This window comes from Xenopus tropicalis, chromosome 10, assembly GCF_000004195.4.
Source record: "Xenopus tropicalis strain Nigerian chromosome 10, UCB_Xtro_10.0, whole genome shotgun sequence".
Taxonomy (NCBI): domain Eukaryota; kingdom Metazoa; phylum Chordata; class Amphibia; order Anura; family Pipidae; genus Xenopus; species Xenopus tropicalis.
The window spans coordinates 30793529-30811464 of record NC_030686.2 but is presented as its reverse complement, the minus strand read 5'-3'; the positions used below and the strand labels follow the sequence as shown (position 1 = coordinate 30811464).

Genomic DNA, 17936 nt, shown 5'->3' with positions numbered 1-17936 from the left:
AGCAGCTTTTCGCAACACCTTGTAACCTGTGGGAAGCTGCAGTTTGTGGCTCCTGTAAATTTGGGTTTCATTGTCCTGTAATTTATTTTACTGAATCCTGGATGTTACAATAAATAATATACCCACTTCTTTCAAATATGTGAATATCAGAAGCATCTGTCTTGCATGGCCTATAAAATAGAGACTAGACTATCAGACTGCAAGCGCTTTGCTCTAACTGTATGATTCCCTCTAGGAAGCACAATTCATTTAAGAAACAAGACAGTTTCGTATAGTGATGAGGAAAAGCGCTGTTACTACGGACACATTCACTTACAAGTTGCCTTACAGGTCTCTGCATCGCTGAGGAAGAAAAAAAAACATTTAGGGATCAGGCTACAGCGGTAATTCAATAGAGCTCTATTTGCTGCTAGTGAGTCTTTTCTTTCGCACAGACTATGGTAGTTGTACTACGGTCCCTTACGCAAGGGGGCGTGTCTGGAGCGGCTCACTCTTCTGTGAAGTGAGCGGAGCTGCAATGAGCAGTGAGAGCCGGGACTTGGGAGCTGCAGGACGTCGGGTCGGTACGGGATGCTATGGCTGTTTGGCACAGACACTCCTGCTGGGTAGGAAGGAGATGCTGCAACTCTGTCGGCGCTATGGATACCTACAATTTATGGCACACATTATGGAGGAATATGCTATTTATGGCTACAGAAAGCAGTGGATTAGCAGAGCTGGAAATCTCCTATATGTCAAATACCCTTATGTCGGATTTACGTTTTGGATGCGCTATGTATTGGATTTAGCCTTGCTCTCTTTATTTGCACATGGGATAATGGATATAAATATGTGCTCTACTTGTGGATTGTGTGTTTTAGCCTCTACTGGAACATAGAGGTAGGTACTCATTGTCTTAACTCAGGGGGTAATAAGGCACTCATAGGCTTGGCAGGGCTAGGGAGAATCACCCATCAAGCATTGAAAGTAGGGCAAGGTGGGTGCTTAACTAGTGTGTATGTTTGTGTAGATGAGGAGGTAATGAGTAAGTAGGTATAAGGATACAAGTAAGGTAGTTATGTACCTATGGGGTAGGAAGGAGCAAATGAGGTAGGTATAAAAAGATTGAAGGTGCGTATATATATATATATATATATAACCTATATATGGTAAGGTACCCTGAATCTTTCTGTATATGCCTTCAGTCTTTTTATCTTTATATATGACTTCAATCTTTTTGTACCTACCTCTTTATATCATCTTTATATATGAGTTCAATCTTTTTATCTTTATATATGCCTTCAAACTTTTTATCTTTATATATGACTTCAATCTTTTTATACCTACCTCTTTATATCATCTTTATATATCACTTCAATCTTTTTATCTTTATATATGCCTTCAAACTTTTTATCTTTATATATCACTTCAATCTGTTTGTACCTACCTCTTTATATCATCTATATATATGACTTCAATCTTTTTATACCTACCTCTTTATATCATCTTTATATATCACTTCAATCTTTTTAATACCTACCTATAGGGGAGATAAGTGTACATTGAGTAGGTAAGTATGATGTGGACAGGATCAAATATACATAGGTTGGTATGAATAGGCAAACACCCAGGTTAGATAGGCGGAGGTAAGTAGAGATAGGAAGAGCTTGTGGGTGAGATAGGTAGTTAGTTGGGGACAAGTACACATGGGTTAGTAAGAGCTATGTAGGCATATTTGCAGTGTTATTAGACACAAATTCATACAAAACATCTTGTTTAGCTGCACTATTATATATCCTGTCGTAGTCACTTGGTTGTATCCTGTCTGCAACAGGTAACTCCTTATCTGAGCTACACTCCCCGGTATTCTGTGTGATATTCACATACCTGATCTATTACCCTCGCAGCTCCTTTTTTGCGTAGGCTATGGCCGACCTCTGAGTGTGCCAGGTGTTGCACTTCAGCCCTTTACTCTGACTGATGGAATTAATAAATAGTTGGGTACCTGCAGATTTCTTATAATGAACTCTTATTTGTACAATATAAAATATTAATCAGACTGGAAATTCTAGCTACTATACCCTATTTATACTTGCCTTATGTACATGTAGTTGTGCTGATCATTCATGTTACATAAAGTTTTAGTTTACAGGCAGTGTAAACCACTGAAATAAAAATTTGCTATATAAAAAATATATAATTACTCTATTAGGCAAAATGTTGATGTTTGGGTTTATATTTCTTTAAAGGACACCATTTGTTTCTTCAAGCTGTGTACTATATGGTAAATATTTGTGTCATAGTGCAAGTAGTTCAGCCGTAGAATTACTTTGTATCCCAGACACTCGTTTCTCTCGGAGTTCTGCACTAGACACCTGCTCAGGGTCCCATACTTTGCAGCCAATCACATTTCCCCACAATCTCTCTGTTCTGTGTGTGATAGTTTGATTGGCTCACTGTTAGCCAAAAATGTATTTCATAGCAAAAGGGAGAAACCTATGAAACCTGATTCCGAGGCTGTGTAAAAACAGCTGCTTGATGCCACAGACCTTTGAAGTGGAATATTCTAATTTGTAAGTAACTTGCGCTGCGGATGTAGCACTGTTTTCTTCCACATTCCATGGTTTGGCGCTTGTTTCCTTTCCCCTGGGGCTCTGTTTGTAAACCTAAACCCACTGTACCCAGCTGTAAGAATGTGGCAAAATACTAGGAACCTGCTCAGTTATTCCTATATGAAATGGGCAACTGAGTGTATAAAAAAATCCAGTTTTGTTGTTTGGATTAGAATTGTTGCTACTAATGTAGCTTTTTCAGACTTGGTATAAAGGTTTTTATCATATAACTTACTGACTAGTCTTGACAGTATCTCATTGCTCAGCTAGTACCTGCCGTATGACTCACGTGAGCAAATGCATGTTTTTGCACCATAAAAACTTTTTTTTACCAACTGCATATTTTTTATTTCCCTTTTTATTACATAGTTTCTGTGCTGTAACAGTTAAAAGAATGTATTTTTGTGACTGGAGAAATCACTGGCATGGCTTGAAAGAACAAAAAATACCCGCCTAATATTTTGCTTAGGGTGGTTGGTCTGTGTGGATTTATAATTGTGTTTTTTGTCAACCAGAGAGCACAATGAAAGGCAAAGTTTTTTTTATTAAAATTAGTGATCACTTTTCATTCTGGTCAAGCCCTCCCCTATTCATCACTCATATTAACATTCAAACAAATGAGAATAGCAAGTAAGTACAGTAACCAGCTAATTGGGCGAATGTCATGAAAGACTTTTTAATATAGCTGATGCTACTGCTGGTCTATGGGTATGGTTCCGGAATGGATACCCTAATGATACCCACTTAGAGGCCATACTAGGGGACACAAAGAGTAAGTTAAAGTGGCTCTGATCCTTAGTTACCCTTTAATGATATTAATGACTGTCATGAGTGTCAATCCCCCATGCTTAGAAGAATAGATCTGCTGTCTAGAAGTTTTAACACATTCGAGGTTTACACATGTAATGACTGGCTGTCATTTTTAGCCAACATGTCATAAACATAAGTTCCACCATGAACTGCACCCCCCCCAGTTATCTGCTAGTGTGGAATCTGATATATCAACAGCATCATGTTATAGGGTCCAGCAAGGATGACCCAGAGGTTATGCCCCTACATCTGTCTGGGAGTCACAATGGAGAATCCAGGCTTGAGTACAAGGAACAGATGTTTGTTAAAGGAGAGACAATGACCTTTGTTTATTGTGTGAAAAGGTTCCCTTCCAAAAATGATCATTCACCAACAGTGAAAAAGGCTTGCAAAGCCCATTCCTTTCATATTTGCCCTTCTCCACCTTTATAAGCAGACAGACAGAGGACCATCCTTTCCGAAATCTGGCATTTTCCCCATAAATCACACTCAGCCTTTCCTGTGTCTGTATTGTTCTGATGGATAAAGGAGCCCCAAAGCACAGCCTATTCCCAATGGTCCATTGTTATAGTTTGAAAAAGGCACTTCACATCCAGAAGGCCACCGCTCAGGGATAGATAATAGAATATATATATATATGTTATGTTATTCAGGGAAGGGAATTCATTATTGTGCAGTGTAGTTGGGTGATTTATATAATTAGCTACCAATGGAAGTTATGTTGGGAGACAAGATTAAATAACTCTTAGACAGAGGTATAGAGGATACACTTTTATTCCAGAACAAAGTGCTACATTATGTCCACCAGTCTCCTGTTGGGCAGCTTTGTATCTTTTGAACACCTAAAGCTAATGGCACTATCTCAATAAATGGTGGTGTGCCTGTCTAGGCCAGGTTTGCCTTACGCAGAGTATTTTTCATAATCTCTATAGAAAGTAATGTCAGGTGAATAAGGGCACTTTTACCATCATTGTTTCTACCTGACTACAGTGTTTGCCATAATGTGCCAATTATACCAAATGTATAATCCAGAAAGGCCTTGTAATTACCAAATGTATAATCCAGAAAGGCCTTGTAATGTGCCTCTGATAACCAAAAGAGTAGTTGGGCTAGATTGCTAATAAATCCCATTTCCAATATAAAGGGGTTAGACTTAATTAGAAACAAAGAAGTGAACAGACCTTCAGTGCATTATATAACCTTGGACTTTCAGGCCATACAGGGAGTAAGAAATGCTGCTCTCTTCTTTATGTCTAAATAAAAGCCTTGTGATTCAAGAAGGCCTGGTAGGTTCTCCTGTACTTACAGAGTGTAGAGTTTCATAGCGAGGAAATGGCCTTGAGCATAAATATTTACATATTTCAGATTCCTTTTGCAGTATTGAGGGGTTACTTGAAGGACAAACCAACTTATTTCTTATACATGGAGAGTGTAGAGAGTAAGCTCTTGAGGTTAATTCTGTTTGACAGATTTGAGACTGTTCTAAATGAGATGATCTTGCCACCAATGTGGTGGACCAAATCAGCAAGACTGATGTATTTCCACACTTGTGGAAATAGATATCAGTAATTACATTTTTCCAAATAAATAGACAAATAACAGTTTTATGAGAGCCAACAAGTTCTGCAGTCAGAGATTGAGAGCCAATGGCTGTTGGGGAGAGGGATAAGAAACTAGAGCAGATTGTATAAATAAGTAAAAGTACTGGATTTAGGAATGAGTCTAACCTGGTCCATATTTTTACACAACAACCAATAGGCCCCTAGTAAAGCAGAGGGGAGTAATTCATATTTTAAAAACCTCAGAGGCATTGGTTTTAGTTTTGTACATGGGAACCAATCCTGTCAGAGAGGCTGAATTGTACCCCATATGGGGAACTTTTTAATGTTCCAAGCTGAGCCCCAGACATAAGCAACATGAACAATGGGACTTCCATTCATGCACCAGAGAACAGGACTCTGTTGATTTTATCTCCTAGGCTATCACAACCTGTATTTTTTGGCCTGCGTCACAGGAATTTCCCCAGGACCTTAGCTGCTCCTGTGTGTCTATGGCTCTTTCATATGTGACATGGCATTTACCCAGAGTCCAGAACAAGTCGGCAGTGTGTACTACAGTGTCTATTGCTCTGTTCAGCCCTCATCTGTGTGCTGATCTCCCTGGCTAAAGATTTTCTCCAATTAACTCTTTTGAAGCCACTTGGGATTCACACAGATGGGAGGACCAATCTCCTATAAAACGTTCCATATTTATTGTTAGAATATTTCATTTGATCAGTAGATCTATTCACACAGTATACTGTGTAGGTATGTAGGGACTGAAAAGGGATTCTCTTGTCTGGGCTGGCACAAAAGTCTTTCTGTCAGGCCTAGGAGAGTCCTGTAGGCATCCTCCTGTTTGTTGTTTGATGCTCTGCAGCCTGTCTAGACCTGCCAAGCTGCATAGTGAAAGAGTGGCCTGTCTGTGTCTCTCTGCCCTGAGAACCACATACAGAGGGAGAAATGGAAAGGGAAAGAGCTGGTTGATTGGGTAGCTAAGAGGGAAGGATGATCTAAGACCCAGCTTGTGAGAGGTTTGTCGTAGTTGATGGGATCAAACAAGTGTAGATGAAGGAGAGTGAGAGACCAGGAGGGTGCCACCATGGGATAACACTGTAGTTATAAGGCATTTGTGCCTCCTATATGGGTTAATGTTCACTATTTTGACCAATTTACCATCAAGAATTTTTGGCACTGTAGCACAGTGGTTGCCATTGTTCCCTTCCTGCACCAGGGACCCAAATTTAGGATACTGTTTTCATGTTCTCTTATGGTCTTGATTGTTTTTCCCACACTCAAACATACTGAAAGGTTAATTTACCAATGATAAAATTGACCATAGTGTGTAAATGTGATAGGAAAAATACTGCTGGCTGCTACTGTTATTGATGGACAGTCTCTGTAGAGAATAGAACTTTAGCAGTACCACTCGCATGTTGAGACCATCGCAACCTAAACTGGTTTTAACTTGGAGTTGCTATGTTTTTTGTATTCCCTTGTGTAAACGTAATAGTCCTAACCAACTGAGTTTGGCGTAACCACAGCTCTCAGGCCCAGAAACACAAATCTGGTGGTTGCAAAGCAATGATCCCTCACTGGAATGTGGCAGCCTCGGGCACTGGCATAGCATGCGATAGGAGTGAAGTCCGACTGCAAGCCACTGTTGTGCACTTAATTCTCATGTACCAATGTGTGCAGCCTATTTCTGAGTACTTTATTGCTTGTCTAACAGTCACCTCTTTCTGATCCATTATAGTGTCCATTGGGGCACTGAATGTTAATGTCAGTGTCTTTGGCCAGTGCTTATAAGTAGACCTGCATGGCACATGGACCCCTTGTTCCTTTAAACTCATTTTGATCAGGCTTTGCCATTTGTAGTGTGCTGTGCACTTGTTCCTTTTTAACCATGGTGCCGCTTGAGCCTTGCCAGGCACAGGTCATATTATAGTAATGAAAAGCATTAATGGAAATAGAACTTTTTTTCTATATATCTTCCTTGCACCATGTTTTTCTTTAGTGAGCTGTGTTGGCTACTGTGTGATCTTACAGTAGATAAATACTGATCTGGGATTCCAGGCTTTCTTTCTTTAGATTATCAGGGGGGGTTAATTATATAAATTAGGGCACAGAAAGACTTATCCATTGAGACCTTTCTTTGTCATGATTTGAGGCATTTGTGTTTCTACCCAAGACGTGATGTCATTGGCATCTGCTGGGTGCTCGCTGGGAGAGTCTAACAGAGTAAATACAATTACCTAGGGGCTGATTTACTAAGACACGATTTCGAATCCGAATTGGAAAAATTCCGATTGGAAACGAACATTTTGCGACTTTTTCGTATTTTTTGCGATTTTTTCGGCGTCTTTACGATTTGTGCGTAAAAATGAGAGTTTTTCGGCGTCTTTACGAAAGTTGCTCAAAGTCGCAATTTTTTCGTAGCGTTAACACTTGCGCACAAAGTCGCGCCTTTTTCGTAGCGTTAAAACTTAAAAGGCGCGACGTTTTGCGCAAGTTTTAACGCTACGAAAAACTCGCGTTTTTACGCAAAAATCTTAACGACACCGAAAAACTCGCGTTTTTACGCAAAAAACGTAAAGACGCCGAAAAACTCGCGTTTTTACGCACAAATCGTAAAGACACCGAAAAAATCGCAAAATTACCGATCATTACGAAAAAAACGCAATCAGACGCATTCGGCCCGTTCGTGGGTTAGTAAATGTGCCCCCTAGTGTGCCAATCCTCACATTCACACAGGTAGGGGCAAGTTCTGCTGGTTTCCAGCAGGAGAGTCCATTGACATAGACTGGCTGCCAGTAACTGTGGAAAGATCATGGTTGCTTCGCTCTGTTGATGGCATTTTGTGATGGCACCATGGCAGAATAATTATCACTGGTTCCGTGCAGTACTGGGGTTCTAGCTGCAGTCCAGCCAGGGCACTGTCTGCAAGGAGTTTTTATGTCCTTTCCATGCATGTGTCCATTTACTCTCCATTCCTACTGCCCTCCAAATTCATATGAGAGGGAACAAACTTTAGGTAATGTCATACAGTTTATTAAAAAAATATCTTTGGGCATGAGCTTTTTTTTTTTTTTTTAATTTTAGGGTATAAGAAAGAAAATAAGCCGATAGCAAAGTTGTACCTCTGCTTTGTAAAAACATGAATGTTAGGGTATTACCCTGTTGGGCTATAGATCCTTTGCATCTTGCAGCAAACACCAATGCACCATCCTTCTCTTCTGAATTACTCACAGTTGTGCACATAGGTGTAAGGGCATTCTTGACCTGACAGTAATTCCAGGATTGTATTAGCAGCTTGTGTCAAGCAAATCGGATACTAATGGCGCTATTGACAGTAGATGCCTAAAAGGTATGGCTTTTATACACAGCAACAAAGAAAATTGACAAAACTTGATTTGCCAAAACAGACACTAATTGGCTACCACATTGGCACAATACATGCTAGTTGTGACTGGCGCTACTTTGTGGGTGGCTGCTGTTAAAGGGACAGTAACACGAAAAAATTAAAGTGTATGAAAGTAATAACAATGTAACATACTGTTCTCCTGCTCTGGTGTATTTTCTTTAGAAACATTACTATAGTTTAATAAACAAAGCTGCTGTGTAGCTGTAGGGGCAGCCATTCAAAGGAGAAAAGGCACAGGTTATTTAGCAGATAACATATAAAACACCATTGTATTGTACAGATCTTATCTGTAATCTGCTATGTAACCTGTGCCTTTTCTCCTTTTTTCCAGCTGGAATGGCTGCCCCCATGGCTACACAGCAGCTTATTTATATAAACTATAGTAGTGTTTCTGAGGCAAGCACACAACTTTTACCAGTAAGAGCAACAGTACATTATATTATAATTACTTTAAAACTCTTTCATTTTTTGGTGTTACTGTTCCTTTAAGCTGGAATTAATGTATTTGTATAATATACAAATATATGATTTAGATATTTTTATATACATTTTTTTAAAAATAACTTTGCAGGGGTCCCATTCATACTATAGGATACTGGTGACATCATTGAAGAGCAATATGAAACAGGTGGTATATATGTAAGAATATAAGTTAAAATATTAGGTTATTGGAAGTCACCGATTTGTATGGCCAGTTTGTATGTACATATTTTAAAACAATTACTGGTGCATATGTAGTGAAGCTTCTGTATTGCGCAGGCAGAGCATGCGCAATACATAAATATATAAAATACATAAATAATATGAATTATGATGAAATTAAAAAAAATATTAAATATTGATAAATAATTATCCTTTATAAAGGCCCTAATGTGGGTCCTTGTGAATTGTGATGTATTATGCGTTGACCCAGCACCTGCAATAATCCAAGACCGGCTCGGAGTGTGGCCGCTTCAACAGATATATAGATATATATACACGGCCCTTTATATTATACAGGTTATTTGTGACTTTTTGTGTATTATATTGTGCATATCTAAAGTGGGAGGTGTCTGTTTCTTGAGAACGTCTGTGTAAATGTGACAAAGATAATGCTTGTAATGGGGACACCAGAATGCGATCAATTTCCATAACAACTAGTGCTGGTCCTTACAAAATTAATGACACCAAAAATAAGGACGATAAAAGACTTGGGAGCGTAATGTTCTTACCTGTGGTCCTCCAGCTGTTGTTGAACTGCAGCAATTCCAATATGGAGTTCTTCTGTAGTTTGAAGCATAGGGAATTGCCTATACAGAAGAATATGCTTGTACCAGAATAACTTTTAAACTGCTATTAAATCCCAGAGGAAAACCTCCCATTATATACACTGTTCAGCAGTCCATTTACTTACTATTATGGCTTGATAGAAGCTGGATAAATTGTATTGCCGCTAGAGTTCTCCATCAACTGCAACTATAGTTTTATATAGGTTGTACAGTTGCCCTTATTAGAAAAGTTGTAGCGATATTAAGTCTTGTAGAATTATAGCAGATGCAGGTAATAGGGCTGTAGTAAATAATAGCAGCTGTAGATGGGTGATATAATATGGTCTAGGTATCAGGCCCTTTTTCAGGTTGACCATTTTTCTCGAGCAGTTTGCTTATGAGCAGAATTGTACAATTTTGGTTGTGATATTTAGCTTTCTGGGGGGATCTTTATTGTATTTGGAGAAATTAACTTTGCGCTACTAACTTTTCATTAGGGCACCTGTGGGGTCACCAATGTACTACTAGGGCACTGACAGTGGAAGTTTTGGTTTATTTTGTCTGAAGTTTACTCTCCTTCTTTTCTTAATGGACTATTCTCTTTTTGTGTGATTTGATCATACCTGATTATGTGCTTAGCCTCACTCAGTTTAACCTCAAATACTCTTCTATTGTCCTGTGAGACTTCTTGCATTACCCCCAAGCCATATCTTTCTCTGCCTAATATTAACCTGTTCCAGGCCAGGTGAAGGGAGTTGGGGGCCCAGCAGTGCAAGGAGCCTCTCCCTGTAGCCCCAACACATTGCTCGGTGTGAGGTTGCCAAGTGTCATCTCTTTCATCTTTTGGTTTCTGGCCCGAGCTGTGATTTTTACTCACTCATGAAGAATTTGCTGACTTTGGAAAGGAGAGAGTGATTATTCATATGGAACACACACAAACCCTCCAAAGAACTTAAAAGACCTCTTCTTTTTTCTGTTACAAAATAGGAGAACATCCTAGATCACTGTGGTTTTTTTGTTGTTGGAATGAAAACACTGAATAACAGGTTTTCAAATACTCAGAAACCAGAGGTGACGTAGGCTTAAAATGTTATATCTGGTATTTTGGGCTTCTGTAACGGCCCTTTGGCAATAAAATTCTGTCCCCAGCCATCTTCCTTACTACATATTCACATGCTCTGGGCTGCCATCACTGAGTTTGACTCACAGTATACAGCATGCTAATTCTGACAAAGCTAAGCTTCTTAAAAGCAGCCCAGAGCATATGGAGCATGTGCAGTGCCACTGACACTGAATCCGTGGCCTGACAAGATCAGAAGATAGGGAGTGGCTGTAACAGCCTGTTATATAGTTAAGTTCACCTTTAAAGGAGACATATCCTATAAAAATGATGAATGTGCCAGGGAATTATACTCCTCTAGATATAGAAGGATTGTGCTTAAAAAGTTGTGTTTCTGACTTATTTTTTGAGAAATTCCACCAAAACCCCACTAGCCCCGCCCATCTGTGCCACTTCCTGCTGGCTGAATTCTCTGGATGAGCTGGGGAGCCGGCGGCCCTCCGTACCCTGCACTGTAGGATAGAAACCAATCAGCAGCTAGGCTGACCTGATAGGGAACTGAAGCCTGTCTGTGCTTGTGTGAGTGCAGGGCTGTGATTGGCTCTCCCCCTCCTACTGTGCTTCTGGCAGGGACCGTTAGGACACGCCCACTCTTCATTTCAAACTCGGACAGAGAAGTGAGAGGATCTATAGGGAGCTCCAATAAAGGGGCCATTGTTACAGATAGGGTTAATGTTTAGCCCAAAGGGAAACCAGCACCGTATATTATTCATAATTGCCTACAAAATTAGGGTTTTCCCATTTATCCAATATGTCTCCTTTAAATGTGAATGATTCATTCTTTATACCAACACTCCTATGTAATCAATGTGAGCAAATGGATGATGGTGTGGGACATGTATGGCAGATTGTGTCTTAACTGACCAAAGTGGAGTCCATGCTTTTTGATTGTGATGCTACCTTACGGCTAATTTCACACATGTAACCGGTATCCACCGTGCACTTTTTTTGCACCAGCAAAGAAAAATGACACGTGTGACATTAGCCTAAAATCTTCTTGGGTCAAGGTGAGTTCCATGCTTTTTTGTCTACAATGCGCCATGCATTAAACCTACCTACGATATAACTGACAGATATGTGAGCAGCTCACACATACTTATTAGGCGTCACCCTGATTTGGCCCACCCCAATAACTTGCTCCCCCTTAGTAACCGCCCAGTCACCGGCTATTGATAATTGGCACCTCTTACAACATCTCCCACAGCCACTGAAAAGCATAAAAAAGGCACCAAAAATCCTCAGAAACGGGCAGACCAGGGATTGCAGTCTGGGTGTGAGGCCCGAGTGGAGCCCAAATTCAATTTCTTCTATTCTGTTACATTACAAATGAAGTATTTTTGAAACTATCCTCTGGTCTTTGGAAAACTATTCCGTGATTGGTTGATTTAACTACTGTGTGGTATTCAGGGTTACTTTTAGCTTACGATTAAGTGCCCCTAAAGCAAGAAACATTTAATGTTTTGCATGCGCAAACTAAACAAAATGTTCAATATAGTTAGGCAAAAATGTCATCTATAAAGACTGGAGTGGGCAGATGTCTAACATAATGGCCAGAACACTACTTCCTCCATTACAGCTCTCTAAGCTGTTAGCTGTCAGTAACCAATTAGTGATTTGAAGGGGGGGGCGTATGGGACATAACGGTTTAGTTAGTTTGCTTTTGAATCAACATTAAAGGAGAAGGAAAGGCTAAGTCACTTGGGGGTGCCAAAATGTTAGGCACCCCCAAATGACTTAGATCGCTTACCTTTTACCCCGGGCTGGTGCCCCTGTACGGAGAGAACAGCACCAGCCCGGGGTAGCAGCGAGTGCTTCCTACTTCCTATTCGCTTGCGCGCGCATGCACAGTAGAGTGAAAAGCCGAACTTAAACAAGAAAGTCGGCTTTTCACTCTACTGCGCATGCGCCGGCCCACGGATTTCGCCGGGAGAAGAAAAAGGAAGGAGGAAGCGCTTCCTACAGGTACCCCGGGATGGTGCTTTTTTCTCCTAACAGGGGCACCAGCCCGGGTTAGAAGGTAAGCGATCTAAGTCACTTGGGGGTGCCTAACATTTTGGCACCCCCAAGTGACTTAGCCTTTCCTTCTCCTTTAAACATTAAACATTTATGTCCCATGTGGCCCCTCCTAATGTCCCTGACTAACTAAAAGGGTTAGAGATCTGAAAACAGGAAGCAGTGTTCTGGCTATTATGTTGTAATAGACATCCACTCACTCCAATCTTTATAGATTACATTTTTGCCTACAAATATATTTTATTTTGTGCAGTCTGTCTATTTTATCCATGTGCTGTGTGGTGAGTTTACCCCATGTTCTTGCTGGAGTTTCATTTGATAAGGAACACTTAGGGGTATATTTATCATGCTGTGTAAAAAAGTTGAGTGAAGCATTACTGGTGATGTTGTACAGGGCAACCAAAGTAAAGCCTCTGACTGGCTGCTATGAGTAATGTGTTACTGCACTTTTTACACAGCACGATAAATATACCCATAATATATACAGTGGTGTGAAAAACTATTTGCCCCCTTCCTGATTTCTTATTCTTTTGCATGTTTGTCACACAAAATGTTTCTGATCATCAAACACATTTAACTATTAGTCAAATATAACACAAGTTAACACAAAATGCAGTTTTTAAATGAGGGTTTTTATTATTTAGGGAGAAAAAAAATCCAAACCTACATGGCCCTGTGTGAAAAAGTAATTGCCCCCTGAACCTAATAACTGGTTGGGCCACCCTTAGCAGCAATAACTGCAATCAAGCCTTTGCGATAACTTGCAACGAGTCTTTTACAGCGCTCTGGAGGAATTTTGGCCCACTCATCTTTGCAGAATTGTTGTAATTCAGCTTTATTTGAGGGTTTTCTAGCATGAACCGCCTTTTTAAGGTCATGCCACAACATCTCAATAGGATTCAGGTCAGGACTTTGACTAGGCCACTCCAAAGTCTTCATTTTGTTTTTCTTCAGCCATTCAGAGGTGGATTTGCTGGTGTGTTTTGGGTCATTGTCCTGCTGCAGCACCCAAGATCGCTTCAGCTTGAGTTGACGAACAGATGGCCGGACATTCTCCTTCAGGATTTTTTGGTAGACAGTAGAATTCATGGTTCCATCTATCACAGCAAGCCTTCCAGGTCCTGAAGCAGCAAAACAACCCCAGACCATCACACTACCACCACCACCATATTTTACTGTTGGTATGATGTTCTCTTTCTGAAATGCTGTGTTACTTTTACGCCAGATGTAACGGGACACGCACCTTCCAAAAAGTTCATCTTTTGTCTCGTCGGTCCACAAGGTATTTTCCCAAAAGTCTTGGCAATCATTGAGATGTTTTTTAGAAAAATTGAGACGAGCCATAATGTTCTTTTTGCTTAAAAGTGGTTTCCGCCTTGGAAATCTGCCATGCAGGCCGTTTTTGCCCAGTCTCTTTCTTATGGTGGAGTCGTGAACACTGACCTTAATTGAGGCAAGTGAGGCCTGCAGTTCTTTAGATGTTGTCCTGGGGTCTTTTGTGGCCTCTCGGATGAGTTGTCTCTGCGCTCTTGGGGTAATTTTGGTCGGCCGGCCACTCCTGGGAAGGTTCACCACTGTTCCATGTTTTTGCCATTTGTGGATAATGGCTCTCACTGTGGTTCGCTGGAGTCCCAAAGCTTTAGAAATGGCTTTATAACCTTTACCAGACTAATAGATCACAATTACTTTTGTTCTCATTTGTTCCTGAATTTCTTTGGATCTTGGCATGATGTCTAGCTTTTGAGGTGCTTTTGGTCTACTTCTCTGTGTCAGGTAGCTCCTATTTAAGTGATTTCTTGATTGAAACAGGTGTGGCAGTAATCAGGCCTGGGGGTGACTACAGAAATTGATATTGAAATTGAAAATTGAAATTGATAAACCACAGTTAAGTTATTTTTTAACAAGGGGGGCAATCACTTTTTCACAGAGGGCCATGCAGATTTGGAGTTTTTTTTCTCCCTTAATAACGTAAACCTTCATTTAAAAACTGCATTTTGTGTTCAATTATGTTATCTTTGACTAATAGTTAACAGTTTTTGATGAGCAGAAACATTTAAGTGTGACAAACATGCAAAAGAATAAGAAATCAGGAAGGGGGCAAATAGTTTTTCACACCACTGTACCCCTTTCATAACTAAGCACAAGGTACAGAGCACAGCTTGGGCTGCACGATGGGTGGGCACTGACTAGTGTTGGTGCTAATCCCTAGGCACCATGTTGTTTGGTAGGATACCTAGGTGTTTTTGGCTCAATTACCATCCGAGATATCCAACCTGATGCCCCTCACGTCACACTGCGCTAATGTGACCACTTGCAACATGGCTGGGCTGGGGACTGTGTGACCCCCTTTCACCTGGTGTAAAAGGATTTGCCAAGATTTTGGACTGTACCATAACCCACAATTACAGCTGAGATGAGCAGTTCAGTTGCTCCTTCCCCATGGCCACCCAATGTGGTGTATCCTGATCTGGGGGATCTCACAAACTCGCTTATAAGCACAACCGTCAGTGATATATTCTCCTTATGCATGAACAGACTGTTTTGCACACAGCAAGGCCTGGGCAACGCTCTTAACCCTTTCTGCTCCCCTGTCATCTTGTGCAGGAATTGGGGTTAATTAAGACTTCTGCCCACACTTCTTGATGGTGAGAAACCAGTTATTTTTCCCATTGCATAGGGAAGAGATAAAGGGTCCCTTGAATGAATCCCCAAATGCTCCAGGGGGAGAAAGACATCTTTTATTGTTTGGCAGAGCCCCCTCCTCTAATAATATAAACGAGAGCTCCCCCTTCACAGACTTTCCCTGCAGTCTGAGGCTGTAATAATTCAGGCCATTGTGAAGGGTGGACACAGACCCTCTGTCCTAACTTTCTCTCCCTAAGTCCCCATTAAAGGACCATCAGAACAAGCCCCCCATTCTGCTCTGAAGAGGATCTCTGTGTCTCCTCAGATAGCATTTGTCCCGTAGAGCTGGGAATATAAAGAGCTGAGGTCCCAGCATGGTACGGAGGACACAGACCCTCTTTCATTTCTCCCTAGAGGGGAGACAAACGCACACTTTGTCCTGCGGAGCAGCCTACTAACACAACACGTTTGTTTGAGAGGGATGGGGAGCTGGAAGGGGGTGACGGAGGATGAAATAGTTGGGATATAAATAATGGCCTCCTCTCATGCTGGCCTGCAGGCACCAAGCTGGCAGGGCGAGGGGGGCTACGAGCGGAGCCGGGAGCCCAGCGCTGGGAAACAGCTGGCAAGCTGCAGTCTGAAGGGGCAAAAGCATGTTCAGCAGATGGAAAAACAAGAGGGAGGGCAGAAAGCGAAAGGCCAGGGGCAACCGCAAAGTAGGAAATGTATTTAACTCTTTCTGTGCCAGCATAGCCATTACCCAGAGAACTTGTCATAACATTATTATTATTATTACATGTCATGGGTATTTTAATTAGTAAGAAATGCACACAACCCAGGTCACTGCATAAGGCATAGGAGTTATAGGAATAGTATAGAGTAATGTATCCCCCACAGTTAAATATGAGATCAGTAGAAGTCACTGGGGAGTTCTGTAATTATAGGAATTAATAAAGATAGGAGAATGCATATTAAAGCCATGGGAGCAGAAGGTGAGTTTTAATATCCTGATATTGCAAATATTTTCTGTAACTGCCCAGAAAAAGCCTATGGATAACCAGGGGAGCCTTATGGGCAGATTTACCAATATCTAAAGTGACACCTACCTGCAAACATATACAGCAACCCCCCCCCCCCCATATCTGAGCTTCCTAAGGCAGTCGTTAAGATTACTCCATGCTTCCTTTGCCTTTTAAGTGCATCGTTAACCAGGGGAATTCTATGCTATTCTCTAATTAGATTTCAGTGATTGCCCACGTGTCATGTCCCTTCATATCTGAAGCCTTTCTTCGGTATCCAGTCTGAGAGGCAGTGCCAATATTGCTTACACAGGTATGGGATCCCTTATCCGGAAACCCAATATCCAGAAAGCTCCAAATTACGGAAAGCCTGTCTCCCATAGACTTAATTTTAATCAAATAATTGAGATTTTTAAAATTGATTTTCTTTTTCGCTGTAAAAATAGAACAGTGCTTTGTATTTGATCCCAACTAAGATATAATGAATCCTTACTGGATACAAAATAATACTATTGGGTTTAATTAATGTTTTATTGATTTTTTAGTAGACTTAAGGTATGGAGATCCAATTTACGGAAACACCCCTTATGCGGAATAACCTTGGTCCCAAGCATTCTGGATAATGGGTCGTATACCTGTACTTGTAGGGCAATCAGTTGTAAGTTGCCTACTTGCCTGAGGGTTTTTTCCTTGATTGTTTTGGTTACGATGAAAAGTCTCTTTTGTTTTTCTCTTGATTGACTATTTTTATTACCTGGTATTTCTCTGAATCTCATATCCATTAATTTTGTAAATACAATAAATATTAATGGCCCTCTACAAAAAAAAAAATACATGCATTTTTGCTGTTGAAACAAGTAACAGTAATTAAGATTAGTTTGGAAATAGCTCCCTCTACTGGAGAAAACCTATCATATCCTTTATAAAGACAGGTATTTTACCAGTGTTAGCATACAGGGGACTTTATGTTGCCAATAGTTAGGGAACAGCACCCTCTACTGGAGAAAACACAACTATAAAGGCAGTTCATATAAAGCAAAAATATTAATATTGGTTTAAATCCAACCTATTTTACGCCTTCTGCAATTTTTAAATCATTTTAAAATGCATTTGGAGATATTGATCATAACACTTACCTGTAATAGCTTACATAGGGAACAATGAAATTGCCCAAGTACTTCAGAGGACATTATAGACAACTAGCGGGGTATCTTTTTCACATAAAAAAGAACAAGAGGTCCCCCTATAGATATGTATATGTTTGTGTGGCTATGTATATAATACCACAGATTTTTGCCCAAATTTTTTTGAATCTTGATCAGTTTCGTGCAGTTGTGTTTATAACTATTTATATAAGTATTACAGTATTAACTTAAGGCGAGAGAAAAATATAGGGCTCCCCATCACAGAAGTGCCCTGTGCCTTCCAGCAAATTCTTCGAAGCAGGCACAACTGGCATATCGCTGCATTCCATGGATAAGTACGTGACTGGAGCAAATCTGTACCAATATGTATGTGTAGTGCTGTGCCAGTGTGGTCATAAATGAAC

The 17936-nt window shown here is 40.5% G+C and overlaps 1 long non-coding RNA gene across 1 annotated transcript in view; it reads left to right on the top strand.

The window, feature by feature from the left end:
• Positions 1 to 508: 508 nt before the first annotated feature.
• The window catches only part of LOC108644523, an 81829-nt gene continuing 64401 nt past the window's right edge, over positions 509 to 17936 (top strand). Inside the window, exon 1 of the long non-coding RNA XR_001923251.2 lies at positions 509 to 879. This is a non-coding gene — a long non-coding RNA (uncharacterized LOC108644523). The remainder of the gene's footprint in view (positions 880 to 17936) is intronic.